At 46.0% G+C, this 18418-nt stretch overlaps 1 protein-coding gene across 16 annotated transcripts in view; it reads right to left on the minus strand.

Moving 5' to 3' along the window:
* FARS2 (phenylalanyl-tRNA synthetase 2, mitochondrial) overlaps positions 1–18418 on the minus strand; it is a 524433-nt gene that overhangs the window by 56754 nt on the left and 449261 nt on the right. The gene's annotated exons all lie outside the window — the stretch shown is intronic.

Here is an 18418-nt window from a genome sequence, read left to right on the forward strand (position 1 = left end):
AGACATGGGGTTTCACCATGTTAGCCAGACTGGTCTCGAACTCCTGACCTCAGGTGATCCACCCACCTTGGCCTCCCAAAGTGCTGGGATTACAGGCATGAGCCACCGCGCCTGGATGGACATGAAGTTTTGTTACTGTCATCTGCCTGCTTTGGGTCGGCTCCTTCAGGAGTGCCCATTTCTTCAGCATCTCCCTCAGAAACCACAGTCGTTAGGGACACCTCGTAGGGGCTCACAAAAGTCTCCCTTTGTTGGCTCTGACCTTCTTCGTTTTTATGATGCTCCTTACCAAGGCATTATCTTCAAAAGGTTCTGTTTTCTGTGACTTAGTAAGTTTGTTTTCTGTTTGATTTTAGGCTACAGATGAAAATGTAGAAGTAGCAGCAAGAGACGGAAGGAGACCAACTGAGCCACATTCATGGACTCTGTGCCAGAGGGCCTGACTTCCCCTCCCCAGGGCCATGCATGCGGGGACAGCGAAGGATAATAAATCCCATGGACTCTCCTTCCAGACCCTTCCCATTGGCGATGCCATTAGAAGACTGGCTCAACCTGGAGGCAGCTGCGTGCTGTTCCTGACATTACCAGACCTGCCCACTCTCCCCTGGATCCCAACATTGCCATCCGCCTGGGTCCTCACTCTTGCAACCCAACGATGGCTCCTAAACTAGCAAAGTACTTTGGCTCCTTGTCAATAACAAAGGCTCTTTTTGAACCTCATCAGTGAAACTATGATAAATACTTTATAAATGGCACTCTGAAAGCACAGCTCGACACACGCGCACTCACACACACACACAATGGCATGTTTAGATGCTCACATGCGCTCTCTGCACAGGGCTGCAGCATTTTCTCCCCTTCAAGTTTGCTCCCAAACAGATTTATTTTTTAATTTTATTATGTTGTACTGTATGTATCAACTGCACAAGGCAATCAGCCAAAGAGAGATTTAAACATATGGACTAAATTTCATGTCTTTGGAAAACATGGTAGAGCAAGACAGCAATATGCTCTTCCACTCTGCTCTCTGGGGCTGCCACTTGGCTGGGGAGGGGCCACGTTACACCTGGGCCAAATCATCCTGGGGCTCAGGCTCAAAGCGCCACCCTCATGTCTGCAACAATGGCCTGTGCAAATATGCAAAAGCCCCTCTGAAAGCTCTGTGGTGCTGCTTAGTGGTGCTCTTTGCACCTTGAACAATGCTTACTCACATGCAAGACCTGCCCAGGGATATACCAGGATTAGCAAAGCAATCCATAGTCCTGAATTTCTGTGGGTGCCTGCATGTGCTATACTACAAGAGTAAGAGATTGTCACTTAACAGTGAAAAATAAAGGTGGTGTTAATTAAATTTATTTTCCTAAGTGTCAATGTCTCCAGACCTCTATTCCTTTTGTAAGGTGAGCAAGTCTGTCCTACAAAAGAATGAGCCAGAAATAAACTTCATTTTACTGTGATAATACCCAGAATTCACACATTTTTAAGCATTTGCCAAAATAAGTAGTGATTTTACAATTAACTTGCATAAGCTTGTTGTATTCCTCTGGTTTGGAAATTGACATAGAACTGGGTACTGTAGTACTTTGCCCAGATACAACGTTAACACTGATGTTTTACAACCAAAATGCTACCACCTCTAGGTACATAGTGTAACCTCACATACACTGTGTATAACTTGCCTTCTTCCCTGTTAAATGTATCCATTTCCAGGTCAAGTTAAAGAGAGTAGAAGTTTAAAGACAAAATCACAAATCAGCAGCTCCACTATAATGCCAAATTGCCAGGAGCATTAAAGGTTTGTGACTGCACACCGGAGGCAAAGGTCAGGATAAGCTAGGGCACACACTGTACATTGTAACATGGCTCTTTCTCTTACTTCCAGAAAGCTTATCAGATGGAAGGATCACAATGGTGACAGTGAAAGTTCTACAGATACGCTTTTTGTACACTCCATTGTAGATACAGGTAGGTGTGTCTACTGTGTGAGCTTCAGGACTAAGCATTAGTTACGGGTTCCTCTGTGCATGCCTGACTGTGTGTCTGTGTGACCACAGCAGCTGCAGAGCAGTGATTTGGCAGTGTGAGTGCAGGAGCTCCCTAGGCCAAGCCGTTCAGGATTACAAAGCAAGGACGGCAAGGACTGGGACAGGTGGGCAGGGAGCTGGAAGACAGGCAGGTGCTACAGCAGAAAGACTGCGGGCTTTATTGTCAGACGTGCCTTAGTTGGAAGCTTGGCTCTGCCGCTTTCCAGCTTTGTAAGTGGAGGAGTGAATTCACTTCTCCTAGCCCTATGTGTCTCACATGAGAAACAGGAACCATCTATATTTCCGAGTTGCTGAGGAGATGGAAAGTGAACAGCAGGTGCACAGCAGGGGAAATGGTGGTTCTAAAAGGTGGGTGCAGAAGCCGTGGAGGTCCATGCCAGGGACCCAGACCTACCCACTCCCCCATGGACCCTTGCCACTCTCAAGAGACTGGGAGGCCTGGAAACCAGAAGGGTCCTGGACAGGCTGACTGCTTATCTCAAGGGATAGCTCAAGCTGAAGGCACTGAGTGGCCTGATTTATTTTTGTAATGAAGTAACTCAGGTTTTTCAATCTAAATTCATTATGTTACTCTATGAAGCCACTAACATCACTTGTGATATTAGGAAGGGCTGTCATAGTGAGGATGGGAAGGAGAAGTAGGGAAAGAATAAGGGGGAGGTAGCTACTTCAGCTGTGCTGTATATTTCGTTTTGGTCCCTTTTTAATATTTAAAATAATCTGGTAAAGTGAACGCTTTAAAAATATTTATTGCCTTTGTTTTAAATATTATGTAATTAAGTTTATATAATTACTTTTTAATAAACTTTTTATTTTAGAAGCTTTAGATTTACAGAAAAATTGGAAAGATACTACAGAGTCCCCACATTCCCCCCACTCAGGTTCCCCTGATATTAACATCACACATTAGCCTGGTACACGAGTATGCTAGTCAGAAGGAGTGAACCAACGTCACTACGTTATTTTCACCAGCATCCACGCTTTATTCAGACTCCCTCACTTTTCCCCTGCTGTCCTCTTCTTGTCCAGGATCCCACACTGCATTTAGTTGTCATGCCTCCTCAGGCTCTCCTGGCTGTGACACTTTCTCAGACTTCTCTTGTTTTGGGTGGCATTGACTATTTTGAGGAGCATTGGTCAGGAATGTTGCATAATGGCCCTCTATTGACACGTGTCCGATTTTTTCCCCTTATGATTAGACCGGGGTTATGGGATTCTTTTATGTGGAAGATTGCAGAAGTTGAGTACCATTCTCATCACACCATAGCAAGGGGACATACTGTCAGCCTGGCTTCACTCTTGATGTTGGCCTTGGTCACGTGGTGGAAGCAGTGGTCGTCAGCTTCTTTTACTCTCTTTCCTCCCTTTCCAACCCCTCCTCTCTGGAAGGAAGCCTCTATGTACAGCCCGCACTAAAGGGTGGGGAGTTATGTTCCACCTTGTTGGGGGAAGAGTATGAATTACTTGGAATTCCTCTGCATGGGAGATTTCTCTCTTCATTCATTCATTCATTCATTCATCCGGCATTCATTTATATTGGTATAATCAGATGGATTTTTATTTTATATTTTGTGTTATAATTCAGCACTCCACTGTTTATTTTGTTCCTTATGTGTTCCAGCTCTGGCTGTTGGAACTCTTTCAGTTGGCTCCTGTTCCCCTTTGACATTCCCCCATCCCCCAATATTGTGGCCTTTTTGGAGTACTTTCTTATTTTCTGGCATTATGAGATATTTGTATTATATTATTATTGCATTAATTATTGGCTCATATATTTCCTGGCCCAGTCCTAGAATCAATTACTTCTCCAAGAAGACTTGTAGACTTGCTTTTTAAGCATTAGCAGCTTTCAGTGCAGGGCTGTTTGTTCTCCACCACTGAAGTAATACCCTTCTGAGTATCGTACCCAAGGTTCATCCTCCCGTGGCTGCTGGGAGCACAGACTATTCCCTGCTGCACACGAGCTCAGAGATTTTTCTGCCTGTTCTTTCTGGCGTTTTTTCCACAGCTGCCATGGGAGCTCCTATGCTCACACACATGTCGATCAGTGCCCAGCCGAGGACCGGGGGATCCTGTCCGGAAATCCAGAGCCCTCTCTCTGAGCAGCTCTTGCCTGTCTGGTACTCTGCCTTGAGAATTACAGATACTTCCATGTCCCAGATTCCTATCTCTGTCTCATGAATTTAGAGACTCCTGGGCTTTGTGTGGGGTCCCCTCCCCGTGCTGTGGCCTAGGAAGCCCCCCAGGCAGTGAGCAGGGGAAGCCGCAGGGCTCATCTCCATTGCTGTCCCTTTCAGCGACCACCGTCATGGACTACTCTATGTCCAACATCTGAAAACCCTTGTTGCACTAATTTTGCCTAGTTTTTTAGTTGTTTAAGATGGGAAGGTAAATCCAGTCCTTGTGACTCTGTCTTGGCCTGAGTAGAACTTCTAATTGACTCCAGCATTTACTGCACAAAGGGTCCCATTTAGCAAGAGACTGACTTTCCTGGGATGCATGCTAAGTAGTCTCATCATAGTCAGTGACCCACAGTGAATCTCCTGAGCAAGGGAGGGACACGGCTTGGACCATGCAGCGTTGTACAGCGGCGCTCATCTGTCTCTACCAGCTATGAGGTTGCTGGTCGTACAAAATGGGAATGCATTAGACTGAGAGGCTCTGAAAGCCAAAGGCCTTCCTACTTGCTCTACAGGACCATCAGGTGGCTGCGGGGAGGGCTGCTGGGCAGGCCCAACCACTCTTCTCAGGAGACAAGGGTCTGCGCCGGCCAGCAGCCACCACGGGTTTTAAATGAAAATGGCCCATACAAGTGATACGCGTGGCAGCGCAAGTGGCCTCAAGAGCCCAGGAGAACAACTGGTTTCACAGGAGTTCCCCTCATCCTGGGCAAGCTAAGAAGTGCTGGTTAATATGAGCACTCACCAAGAGCTTGAAAACCCACTCGGCTAACAAGGGTGGAAGGTGGCGAATAGGGCTGCGAATGCCCCCGGGCCTCTGCTCAGCATCTCTCCTTCAGCTCCACTACATCAGAATCTCACACACACACACGCACCACAACTCCACCCACCCACCCCGGCCAACATGCACACACACACACCCTCTTGGAACATCAACAGGGGACCATAATTTTCTTCTTCGTCTCGATGTCATTGTCTTCCGATCTTAGAAACTTTCCTTCTAAAACAGTGAGGTAGGCTTTAAAGATTTGCGAACAATTTTTTTTTTTAATCCAGGAACCTTATACTAAAGGAAAGAATGCTTTCCAAAGCTGAGTGCAAAGAAAATTTTCTTCAAGCAGCTCACTGTGTACATCAGAGTTCCTCCAATTGGCAGATTTACCTATAGTTTGCAATAAGAACCACAAAGCCATCACCAAGTGAGTTAATGAGACCGCATTCTCTGTCCTCCTTCAACCAGCTGTGAGGGCAGGTGCAGCTGGGATGGAAAAGGTGCCAAGGAGTGGCACTGCCCTCCGCTGCTCGGGCCCGCCTGCCAGGCCTCCACTGTCCTGAGGGTAAGGTCCACTCTCAGCATCTATGGCCTCACCCCCACCTTCAGTCTCATTCCACACTCCCACCAACCACACCTTCTGGCCCACCCAAAGCAAGAAAGCCCTTAGAGAAATGAAAATGTTTCTCCTCATTAAAAAAGACTTCTAATTAGTGAAGCAACCATGAATGACCATGGAACTCCTTGTTTCAGACATGGAGCTTCTCCAAGACCTGTTTGCTGCTGTTCACAACAAGGGAGGAAGTGTCCCATTAAGACAGATGAGGGCCAGCAACCCTGGCTTTAGAGTTAATTAATATATTCATCTCTAAGAAGGGAAAGCGTCTCAGTGATTTGGGAAGCTGAGGCAGGATGATCACTTGAGGCTAGGATTTCAAGACCAGCCTGGGCAACATAGTGAGGCCCTGTCTCTACAAAAAATAATTTAAAAATTAGCTGGGTACAGTGGTGCATGCCTGTAGTCCCAGCTACTCAGGAAGCTGAGGTGGGAGGATGGCTTGAGCCCAGGAGGTCACAGCTGCGGTGAGCTATGATAGTGCCACTGTACTCCAGCCTGGGCAGCAGGGCGAAACTCTGTCTCTAAAAACCCTAAAGTAGGGGAAGGGTATGTGAGGGTGTAGAAGGATTTGGGGGGATTGGCATGAGCTCAGCTTCAGCAGGAAGCCTGCTTTGAGTAGTTTGACCAGAGGCTTTACACTCGGTTGGCACTCACAGATCTCTGCTGGATGAAACTGAAGTAGTTTCCATGACTGAGCCCCCTTTTCACCTGATTCCCTTCAGGACACCCGCCTGGGGCCGGAGCTGTGGACTCCCACAGCCTAGGGGACCACAGGACAAACTGGAGCTCACTGACCACGTAGGTCGTCCTGAGTAATGGTGTGAGCTGGCCAGTGACAGGTCCCCTTGGGTCTCACATCCTGCTAAGAGAGTGGAATGAGGCCAAAACAAAGAAAAAAGAAAAATCCATCCAATGCAAGATTTAGGTTCAACCCGTAAGGAAATCCCATCTCCCGCACAAATCTAAGGAATGAAAATATCTCACAAAATTCAGGGGCTATTTTCTACAATAACTAATCATTACCTCCAGGGCAATGTTGGTGCAAAGCTCTGCTACCCGGCCCTTGTACCACCCAGACAGTTCACTGTTCTGCAATCACACCATGACTTTGAGGCCCACACATTTGCATTCTAACCACAACAGCCCCCCTCTGACCTGTTCCACCTGGGGGAATTCTTGCTTCTTCTCCAAGGTTCAATTCCAATGGCACTTCCCCTGTGAGGCAGTCCCTAAGATCCCATGATATTTGCCACGGCCATAAGGAACTGGTAGCCAAGGCTTTCTTTCCTGGGCTCCCGCAGCTGCACCCCACTGCTTGTTCAACTCCTGCCTTCTGTTTTGGACTGTGAGGCCCCCGATGGCAGGGCTTGAGATTCATCCTGTCTGGGGCCCCGAGGCTACCCAGGGACAAGATGGGGCTCTGCGAGATGTGCGCCGGGGGATGGACACAGGGACGGAAGGACATGGCTGCTCCACGCTGGCAGTGTAGGGCTTCAGGATTTTCAAAGTAGACTGGCATGTGTGCTCGGATTCGCCCTTCCCCTCCTGGGGAGGCAGAAAAAGTATTATTCATGCTCCACTCACAAGGACACTAGTGTTGGAAAGTGTGAAATGAGAGGGAGCCTGATGCTGCCCAGAGTCCTAAACTAGACCCACAGAGACTTGAGCTCTAGTCTTGGCTTTCCTCCAGAGTATTCTGGGTGACTGTGAGCAAGTCTGTGGGCCTGGGCTGTAAGGAATCATCTACATTATCTCTGATCCAGGTGCAATCGTCTATGCCACCCCTTAGGCCACGTGTTCCTAAGTGGTGAAGCCTGAACTAGCATCAAGGTTTTCAGATGCTTAGCGGCTTGTGAAAGGTCCTGGTACCACTTTATTCTCATGGGCTGAATCTGTTTTTCAAATCCATGTAATATTGGAATAATGGTTGGTCATCAACTGGTAATGAGAAGTTGTTTTTATGAGTGAAACCCTCATCGCCAGCTCGGCTTGGGGTAGGTCCATGCTGCTAACTCCAGACAGGGATCAACAGGAACCTGCATGGACACATTCATTCCTTTCAGCAAATATGGCAACAAGATGATGATATCCAACAGGTCTCTAATAAAAGAATGCAGGAGAAGCACATACGGAAGAATAGAAGTGAGTGAGAACAAGCAAGTGCTTACAGGTTCTGTGCTGATCACGCCTCTCCTAAAACAAAAACAGAACATTTTGGTTCATCAAGGCGCGCTGGAGAAAGCTGAGCTTCTGCTGCTCAGGCTCCATCAAGCCCTGCTGACTGTGACATGGAAACAACAGGAGCCCCATCAACGGATGGAAAGATCGTAATTTCTCGACCGCATCAAAGTCTCGCAAAGCCTTGTCTGAATGCTGTTCTGAGTGTTTCATTCAGCAATATTTGGCAAATCTCAAGGCTGGAGATGTAGCAATAGGATTAATAGAAGGAGGAGTTGCTGAATGCGTTTCTCAGTTCATACACAAGGAGCAACAACACAGAAAGTGAAAACATGGCCAGTGATTCGCAGCTGGCTTGCTCAGGGTAGCAGCTGAAGGCCTCCTTCGAAAGCTAAATATGGTCTTCCTTGTAGGAAACCCAACAGTCGATGTAGCCACGAGTTTAAAAGAACCTCCCTGGGCTACTGTCAGGATTCCCAGGCAGGGTAAGTAGCACCTACCAGCCAGGCCCTGTGAGCCTCCAGTCCATAAGAAGTCAGCCAATGCTGCCATGGAACGGGAAGGGGCCCTAGAGTAATGGGGACAGCACTGGCCAACTTTAACATTAGAACTACTGACCATGAGCATACTATGTGGGAGAATCATGATGGTGATCAAGACACAGCCCTGCCCTCAGAGAGCTGTCATCTAACACAGGAGTCCCCAACCCCCGGGCCGTGGACCAGTACCAGTTCGTGTCCAGCTAGGAACCAGGCTGCATGGCAGGAGGTGAGGGTTGGGTGAGTGAGCATAATCACCTGAGCTCTGCCTCTTGTCAGATCAGCAGCAGCATTAGATTCTCATAGGAGTGAGAACCCTATTGTCAACTGCGCAGGTGAGGGATCTAGGTTGTGTGCTCCTTATGATAATCTGATGCCTGATGATCTGAGGTGGAGCAGTTTCATCCGGAAACCATTTCCACCCACCCCATCCATGGAAAAATGGTCTTCCACAAAACTGTTCCCTGCTGCCAAAAAGGTTGGGGACTGCTTCTCTAACAGATGGAGTAAAACAAACACGTCACTGCTGAACACAGAGGACTAAGATAACGATCACCAATGAGGAGAAAATGGCAAAGTGAGATGGAGGTTCAGAGGAGGTAGCGAGCACAGGCGACTGGAAAAGAAGGGGTGGCTTTGTGTGTGCGGTTGCATTGGAGATGGGCAAGGAAAGATGGGCATAAGCTCAAAAAGTGGAGATGGGGAGGCACAGGGGGGTGAGCTGAGGGATGGGTGCATGGAGGTGTTCAAGAAATGGGAACATTCCAAATGGCTCGAGCAGAGACTATGCAACTAGGCAAACAAAAGGAAATAACGTTGGGAATATGATGGGACCAAAAGGGCAGTGAGCCACAGGCGGGACCCCTGGGTTTCAGTGGGGAGAATGCGGAAGCACTGTGCCCTCTTCAGCGGCCAGGTGTCAAGGCTGCCATCGAGGGGGCTGGCTGCACAGCAAATTCAGGTTGAATCGAGGTAAGGAGGCAGGCACAGGAAACCAGTTACTGGCAGTTACCGAGTGCCTCTTCAGACCCTCAACCCACCTGTGTGAAGAGCCATGCTCTATGGCTTCAGCAGAACGCAGAGTAGGCCATCTGCCAACTCACACACCGGAATCGCTCTTCATGGCGCATGCAACTCACGTCGCATGGCTTCCACGCTGTCACTTAGCAGAGGAATTTTGCCAGCTTTTCCTCTGAGCGTGAAGTCGGGAAGAAACATGGGGATTTTCTAATATTTCACTACCTGGGACTATTAAAAAATGGCAATTTCATGATTCAAACTATATTTTCTATTTACTTTATGGCTTATTTTGTCAGATTGTAACTTGGACCAACTTTTACAACTATTTATGGTACTGCCATAGTTTTGGTCATTTCTCCATCTTGAATGACCAAATGTAGCATTTCCGTAACAAAGCACTGTTATTTTAATTCATTCTGGAAAAACCTGATAGGCTTAGAGAGATGGCTGTCTTTTATATTAATAATAATAATTTTGATAACTATGACAGCCCAGACAGCACATCGACATGTACAGAAGCATGCCACGTGTATTACCTCATTTATGCCTCACAACCACCCTGAAGTAAGTTCTGTTATCATCTGCATTTACAGATGAGGAAACTATTTAACAGAATTCCGTTAATAGACAACTACCAAAGGCCAGAGTTCAGTGCCTCTGCAGTGCAAATAAGTTTGAATCTTCAGATGTTCCTTATACTTCCTATTTGTATTTTCCTTTTTGGGCTGCTTTTATAAAATCATGACACTTGCAGATTCACAATCCACAGGCACAGTAGAAGCTTAATTATTACCACTTGCATATGTCTTGAGTTCTAGGATTTATGTATTATTTTCACTTTTTTTGGACACCAATGAACCACTTTGAACTGATCCAACCATTGTTGCAAAGGGAAATCTAGCATATGTATATATTAACAGGTGAATGAGACAAAACACAGTTGCAGAGAATTACACTCTTTTTCTTAAATGTTAGCTGAAAAGTGACCAAGACAGTCCTTGGAGCATATGGGCAATATACTTTATCATTACTCCAAAGTGAGTGTTTATGTTCCCTCCAAATTCATGTTAAAATCCTAACCCCCAAGATGATGGTATGAGGAGGTGGGGTCTTTGGGAAGTGATTAGGTCAGGAGGGCAGAGCTCTTATGAAGGGATTAGTGCCCTTATAAAGAGGCCCTGGAGAGCTCCCTTGCCCCGTGACATGTGAAGATGCAGCAAGAAGACAACCATCTATGAGCCAAGAGGTGGGCCCTCACAGACACCAAATCTGCTGGTGCCTTGACCTTGGCCTTCTCAGCCTCCAGAACTGTGAGGAATACGTTTCTGTTGTCCCAGCCTTTGGTGGTTTGTCCCAGCCTATGGTGGTTTGTCCCAGCCTATGGCGGTTTGTCCCAGACTATGGCAGTTTGTCCCAGCCTATGGTGGTTTGTCCCAGCCTATGGCGGTTTGTCCCAGACTTTGGCGGTTTGTCCCAGCCTATGGCGGTTTGTCCCAGCCTATGGCGGTTTGTCCCAGCCTATGGTGGTTTGTCCCAGCCTATGGTGGTTTGTCCTAGACTATGGTGGTTTGTTACAGCAGCCAGCACCGACTAAGACGATCGTCATGAAAACTAAGCTGACCGGCGCTGGCATCTCACCCCATCTCCACCGCTGTAGGAAGGAGAACCCAGCAGTATGTTTCTAAAGCTCACTAAAGGGAGGAGGCAACAGAGGAAGGAGGAGGAGGGTGGAAGGATCTCAGAGAGGGAGGAGAAACAGCTGGATCGGGGCAGTTCAGGAGGCACAAGCCAGGAAGGCAACAGAGGTTGGAGGATCCTAAGAGAAGGAGAAGCCAGGAACCCAGGCCTGCACAGCATTTTCCAAGGGTGGCAGGGCCTCTGTGGGAGAGCTCTGGGATACAGGGTGGACTGAACATCAAGAGCTTCTGGGGCCCTAGTGAAGAGCCCCCATGTCCACTTTGCATGGAAGCACAGGAGCTGTCTGCCTTGAAGAGACTCTCAGGCCAAGACGGTAGGTTGAGAGGGCGTTTTCCCAAATGTTCCCAAGGCCTTCCCCAAATCTGGTCTGTGTGTGGGTAGAGAGAGGAAGAGGTAGTGTGAAGTAGATGAAATCAAATTTAGACAAATAGAAGGTGGCAACAGTTCTCACACCCAGAGTTGTGGGATAAAATGTATATCTGCTATAAAGTGTTACTAAGAATACAATGGGATAGCTGCAAAAATCACAATTGATCTTATATTTCATATTTCCTCTAAAATTACCAAGCTGCCAGGAGACCCACTAGTTAGCTCACAGAGACCACCAGAGACCCACAAACCTTATTTTCTAAAATAATGTACTGGAGCTTAAGCAACAGGTGGGCTGGGGCTTTTCAGCACCCAGCAGAGAGTAAGCAGACAGTAAGACGGCACTGAACAGTGTGGATTGTGCTTGGTTCTAGTTGTTAAGTGGTGACTTCAGAATCACAACAGTGTGAAAATCTCCCATCCCTGTGGCTACCAGAGGTTCATCATTCTTTGGAACCAAAATGTATAATCCACAGGCTTGACAGCTATATTTGCTTTTTGACAAATGTCTCAATTTTAAAAAAGTAATTTGTTTCCATTAAAAGTTTTGCCTATGGAAGTTTTTGAGCTTGAAAATTTCAGACCTAGTTTCACTTTGAAGCAGAAAGATCCCGTAACACTGAAAAGCTGATATCCATAAAACCAAGGCAGTGCCTGTGGGAGTTCCACCAAAGTCCCTTCATATGAAATTTCCTGGTGTCCCCAAGGGTGAACACAGTGACATCCCAAGGGGTACAGGAAAGACAAGCCCCCCCCAAGACCCTGTCCAGGAGTCCTCCAGCCTGGGCCTCCCCCCTCATTCTCTTAGTCCTAAATGTTTAGGGACATGAAAGGGAAAGGAAAACCAAAATAAAATCCTAGTTAGCTATAAAACCCAAGCAACCAGAATCCTTGGATGAGTTTTAATTTTGCTGCCTTATTTCATTTTTAGGAAACGCGAGATGAGTGTTTTTACAAAATAAAACAAAAACTCCCTAACTATGACTTAGGGACAAGTTCCAATCTAGCCTGGAGCTCTTATACCTTTTAAAGTTTACAGTAAGAACTGACCTACACTAATCTGTTAAATTAGTGAATTGACTTTCCACCAAATTCTAGAAACATCATGGATTACAGCCCATTAGAAAAACATTTTAACTATCCAAGAAAAATTAAAGCTATATTTTATCTATTCTAAACAGGGCAGAAGGTACACATATCGCTTATAGAAGGATAAGAAGAATAGAAAGTAAAAGTTAAAAGTTCACTTTTTTAAACATTGAAGAAAAATGCCACTAGAAATCTGGTTGGGCATATAGTTTGCTAAAGGAACACTTTGAAATACTTCGCTTTCTAGTATCCTAGTTAAAAAGCACAAAACAATTTCTAACAGAGAGAGGAATATTAAAATGTGTTTTTCCCTTGCTGTTGCTCATTTGCTTACTCTGAATGGAACCTTTAAAAAAGATACATATCATTGGCTGTCAAAGTCCTAGCTTTTGGGATACCTTCTACAAGCTACACCAAAGTTTCTATCTGGTTGGGAGAGGGAGGAATGTCAAGAATAGCAGTACAATAAAGCAGAAGTCAGACAAAGGCTTGACAAAGTTAAAAAACAGCCAACATAAATTTGAAAATGGCATGAGAACACATCTGTAAATATGCTGCTGTATTTTGTATCTGACAAGCCACCCATCATTTTCTACCTATCCTATGTTATCGCTGCCGAGATCTATTTTAATATTTACCGTATATGTTAATAAAAATGAGTAATGAAAGCATCACGACTCAACCACATGCCACGAGCAGCCCATTAAAGCACAAATAACCGACTAATAAAAAGTTCTTATTAGAATACAGAGAATTCCAATTAGCCTTTTTATTTACTATTATTATCTTAGAGTCGACATAAAGTTAACCGCTTCCTGCTTTTAATTTAGTTCATTCTAAAGACTATTTCTCTGCATCTCTACTGTTCGTTTAGGGATGAAGATGTGGATAATGAAAAACAAAAGTCCTGCCAGCACTAACACTGTCAAGCCTTGATATCGGCACTTAAAACAACTGTTTGTGAGAGAGAACCTGATCTGGCTTCTGATGTTTCAGTACAATCTTCTATCCTGCACCTGGATGACGTCACTGTTGTGTGTGAGTCCTTGGTCCCAATAATAGCCCAGTACAGAGGCGCCAGGGCACGCTTTCATATTCACATTCATACGGACATAACAGGACTCCTGAACTGCATGCTTCCCCCAGTGTCACACGCCCCATGCCTCCAGGCTGTGCATAGGCAATGTGCACTGGCAGCCCAGAGGGAGAGGTGATTTACGGTGGCTCAGGCAGACACCACTAATACCGGCTTTTCATATGTTTGACCAACAGCCTTTGCAGAGATGTGCACACAGGGCCCTAACTCTCCGGGGGCTGCTGGGGCAGAGCCCGGTAATCCTGACGACTTAGTGGATCCTGTGCCTCCCAAGGCTGGCGCCCACGGTGACTGCACACTTGTCACAGACTGGCAGGCCATTTGTCTGCTGCAGCCCACCAAATCCCATAGATCCTTCTGGACCCTTTGCAGCAGGCTTTTCATACCTCGAATCTTATTTAATGTTCACATGAAAAAGCAACTGCTGCTTGCTGCGCTCATAAAAGCCTTGTTAGAAATTAACACCTTGCGCGAATAAAAACATCAAGTAAAGTATTTATCTGAGGTCGTTTGGAAAAAATAGTCCCGCGGGTAAGGTTTTATAACAATAGGTGCTGTCGTGACAGAGGAGTGCTCTCCAAAACAACGGGGCTCTCTGAACTGCCAGTGTGCAGCAGAGCGCGGCCCATGTGTGCAGCAGAGCGCGGCCCATGTGTGCAACCTCATTCCATTAGGAAAGGTAATAAGGAGGTCAAGGATCCTGATTTCTGTCTCCAAAGCCAAGTGTCTCTCAAACATGTGTCACTGATCACAAGTGGAGGTGAAGCAATGAGAGTAATGAAAAGCAGTTGTGGACACACCTGTAATCCCAGCACTTTGGGAGGCTGAGGTGGGCGGATCACGAGGTCTGGAGTTCGAGACCAGCCTGGCCAACATGGTGAAACCCCGTCTCTACTAAAAATACAAAAATCAGCTGGACATGGTGGCATGCACCTGTAATTCCAGCTACTCGGGAGGCTGAGGCAGGAGAACCCGGGAGGTGGAGGTTGCAGTGAGCTGAGATCGCGCCACTGCACTCCAGCCTGGGTGACAGAGAAAGACTTCGTCTCAAAAAAAAAAAAGCAGTTGCCCCTGCTACTGCGATACATATATTTTTAAAAGCTCCTCAGTTTATAACTCCCAAAGTTAACTCAATGAAACAAGCATATTCTTCCAATTACCCATCTTATTTTTGATGTTCAATAAGACCAAAACCAAAAAAGATACATAGCACCACAGTAAGCTGTCATCTGGATGAATCAAGCCTTACATTTTATTAATCAGGAAAACTAAATGTACAATTGAGTAAACACATGTACTTATGTCTCCGTGACTTGTACTCGTGGCACTTTCAATGAAAAATTTAGATACAGTCATCCTAGGCCCTCTCCAGTCATGAGAAGAAGGCGTGTACAATGCCTGGTGACTCCTGCTAATAGTCTAAAACACATTATACAAAAGCATAGAGCGTTCGGGGACTGGAGGTCAGTCTGATATAGAGTGAAAGACGGCACAGGGAAGGTTTGGGAGCCACACTGTAGGTGGTTGGGAGTGTCCCCTGAGTCCCTAAACTCCAGAGTTCTCAAATTCTCACCCATGATGGTCACCTGAAAGCTTTAACAGATCTTGGTGCAAGGCCCCAGTCCAGACCTGGAAACTGGGAATTGGTAGCTTTTAAAGCCTTCCAGATAATTCAACTGTGCTGCCAAATTTGAGACCCAATACTAGGCATAAGTGCTTTTCGAACTTTAATGTTTGAAATCTCGACCAGCCTGGCCAGCATGGTGAAACCTCATCTCTACTAAAAATACAAAAAATTAGCCAGGCATGGTGGCGTGCACCTGTAGTCCCAGTTACTTGGGAGGCTGAGGCAGGAGAATTGCTTGAACCCGGCAGGCAGAGGTTGCAGTGAGCCGAGATCGCGCCACTGCACTCCAGCCTGGGTGACAGAGTAAGACTCCATCTCAAAAAAAAAAAAAAAAAAAAAGAAAAGAAAAGAAAAGAAATCTCCTGTGATCCTGTTAAGATGCAGACTCTGATTCTGCAGGTCTGGGGTGGGGCCTGAGAGGCTGCATTTTAGCAAGATCCCAGCTGATGTTGATACTGCTGGTCTATGGACAAGTTTGAGTTGCAAAACTGTAGAGAATGGGAAACCTCCAAACATTTCTGTGTGAGGGAGTGATGTAACCCAAGCGGAACTGTGCAAAGAGGAATTAAGCATCCCTTAGCAGAAGTAGACTTAAAGGGGAAGGAATGAGGAAGGAGACCATTAAAGAAGTTAATGAGAGAGAACAAGAGATGGGCTTGAGAAGTCTGAATGATTCCTGGTAGCAGGCTCCCTGTGGAGAAGTAACCCTATCACATTCAACGCCACTCTACAGCGGGCTGTTGCTATGGAGTGGGCTTGTAAAAGGCCCTACCAGGATCCCAAAGACCTTGTGAACTGTAGTCTACTTTGATATACAGTCCTTCCCAGCAGTCTGAGTTACCTGCACAGCACAGTGCCTTCCCTCTGCTTCCAGGCACATGGGGGAATTGCCTGTACCTGCCCCTTAGCAGTTGGCAGGGTACGCAGGTGGTGTGGCTTCGTTCCCTGCAGCCCAGCAGCCCCAAGAACAATCGAGAGAGTAGATCCCTCACAGACCAGCTCTGTGTGTGAGAATGATGCAGAGGGCACCTCACCCACACATGGCCAGAGTGAGAAACACATTTCTGTTGGGTGAATTCACAGAGATTCTCAGGTGATTTGTTACTGCAACACAAGCCTGGCCAACCCTGACTGATACACTAATCAGCTGGACCCACACCCTGTGGGCCGGGTACAGGAGCCTGGCAGAGGTGATCTGAGGCCTGGTGAGCCTGCTGGAGAACTGCCCCGATTCCATTTATATGGGGGACATTGCTTGAGGATGTTGATCCTAATAACTCACCTAACCTCCAGGACCACTGGTGAAACCTGGCAAGACCTCACATGTTAGAAGGGTTGCCTCAGCTCCTGAAGATTTCCTTGTGATATGGTTTGGATACTTGTCCTTGCCCAAATCTCATGCTGAATTATAATCCCCAATGCTGGAGGTGGGGCCTGGTGGGAGGTGTTTGGATCCTAGGGGTGGATCCATCATGGCGCAGTGCCGTCTTCGGGACAGTGAGTTCTCATGAATTCTGGTGCGTGTGGCACTTCCCTCCGCCTACTCTCTCTCACTTGCTCCTGCTTTCGCCATGTGACGTGCCTGCAGCCCCTCGGGCTTCCACCACGATTGTAGGCTTCCCGAGGCCTCTCTAGAAGCCAAACAGATGACAGCATGATACTTCCTGTACTGCCTGCAGAACTAAGAGCCAATTAAACCTCTCTCTTTATAAATTATTTAGTCTCAGGTATTTCTTTATAGCAATGCAAGAAGAGCCTAATAAACCTTGTGAGTAAGATATTTCCTAAATCAGTGCTGCTGGCTGTGGTGCTTTATCTTTTCTTTCCTTGTCCTCCCATATCACCGTGAGTGAGAATCAGACATCATCATTTGGCTTTCACTTCTGCTGTCTACTTCAACCCGTGCTGCATTTTCTACATTGAGTTCTAACCAAAGAGCATGATACAATCTGCTGCTAAGAAAATTGAAATAATATTGGATTTTTTTTATTTTTTAATTAAAAAAAGTGTTGCTTTTAAGTTGAAGATTTAGCTTGATATTCTTTTCAGACCTCTCACTTCATGCCAAACCAAGGAGAGTTCACAGGGCTCTAATGTCACTCAGCTAAGCTTCACCCTGAAATGAGATATTTGAAGTCTGCAAATGAATGCAAAACAGGTTCTGTGTGAACCAGGTATTAAAACAATGACCTGAAACTACTTCAAAGGTGAATCATCAATTTTAGTTATATCTCATGATTTTGCCTTTGTTTGTTGAGAGCCACACTTATTTCTCAAGTCAGTAATGAGCAATGTCCTAGAAAAATATTCTTCTTGCATCAGACAAGATCAGGAAGTGGAAAGAGTATTGCATTGGATACTCGTTATTTTTAAATTGAATTAATGAAAAATGTACTTCTTGAAAAGGCTCAGGACAAATGGCAGCGAAGGCTACGTGGATACACAGTTGGTGGGTAAGCACAACGTCATCACCTTAACTTTCATGAGAATGAAAAGAAGAAATTGCTCCAGAAAAAACCAGAATTGAGACAAGAAATAAAAGCGTAAAAGCTTACATGGCATTTATATATATCTGTTTTTTTCTTTTAGAGACAGGGTCTTGCTCTGTCACCCAGGCTGTAGTGCAATGGTGTGAGCACAGCTCACTGCAGCCTCAAACTCTTCCAGGGCTCTGACGATCCTCGCACCTCAGCCTCCTCAATGGCCAGGACTACAGGTGTGTGCCACCAAGTCTGGCTAATTTTTTTTTTTTTTTATGTAGAGGTGTGGGGGGGTTCTCACTATGTTGTCAGGCTCATCTCAAACTCCCGGCCTGAAGCGATCCTCCTGCCTAGGCCTCCAAAGAGCTGGGATAATAGGCATGAGCCACTGCACCTGGCCGTTACATGGCATTCCACATAGGAGTCCTCGTTTTTCAAATGAGAACTCATAAGCGCTACACATTGCCGAGTCCTTTAGAACATAGAGAGAAATATATACACCTGGTTGAAGGTCGTGCTGAATATTCACACTCGGTCTCTTATCTGATTCTATTTATCATGGCTAAACAGGTAAAAAAATATAAAATATAAAAATTCCTCCAAATTACTCAATTATTTAAAAAGCTTCTTACTTTAACAGAAAATAGAGTCAAACTTTAATCAATTCTTATATGAAGGAATCTACTTTCCCCATGATTTCTAATCA

This window comes from Symphalangus syndactylus, chromosome 23 (genome assembly GCF_028878055.3).
Source record: "Symphalangus syndactylus isolate Jambi chromosome 23, NHGRI_mSymSyn1-v2.1_pri, whole genome shotgun sequence".
Taxonomy (NCBI): Eukaryota; Metazoa; Chordata; class Mammalia; order Primates; family Hylobatidae; genus Symphalangus; species Symphalangus syndactylus.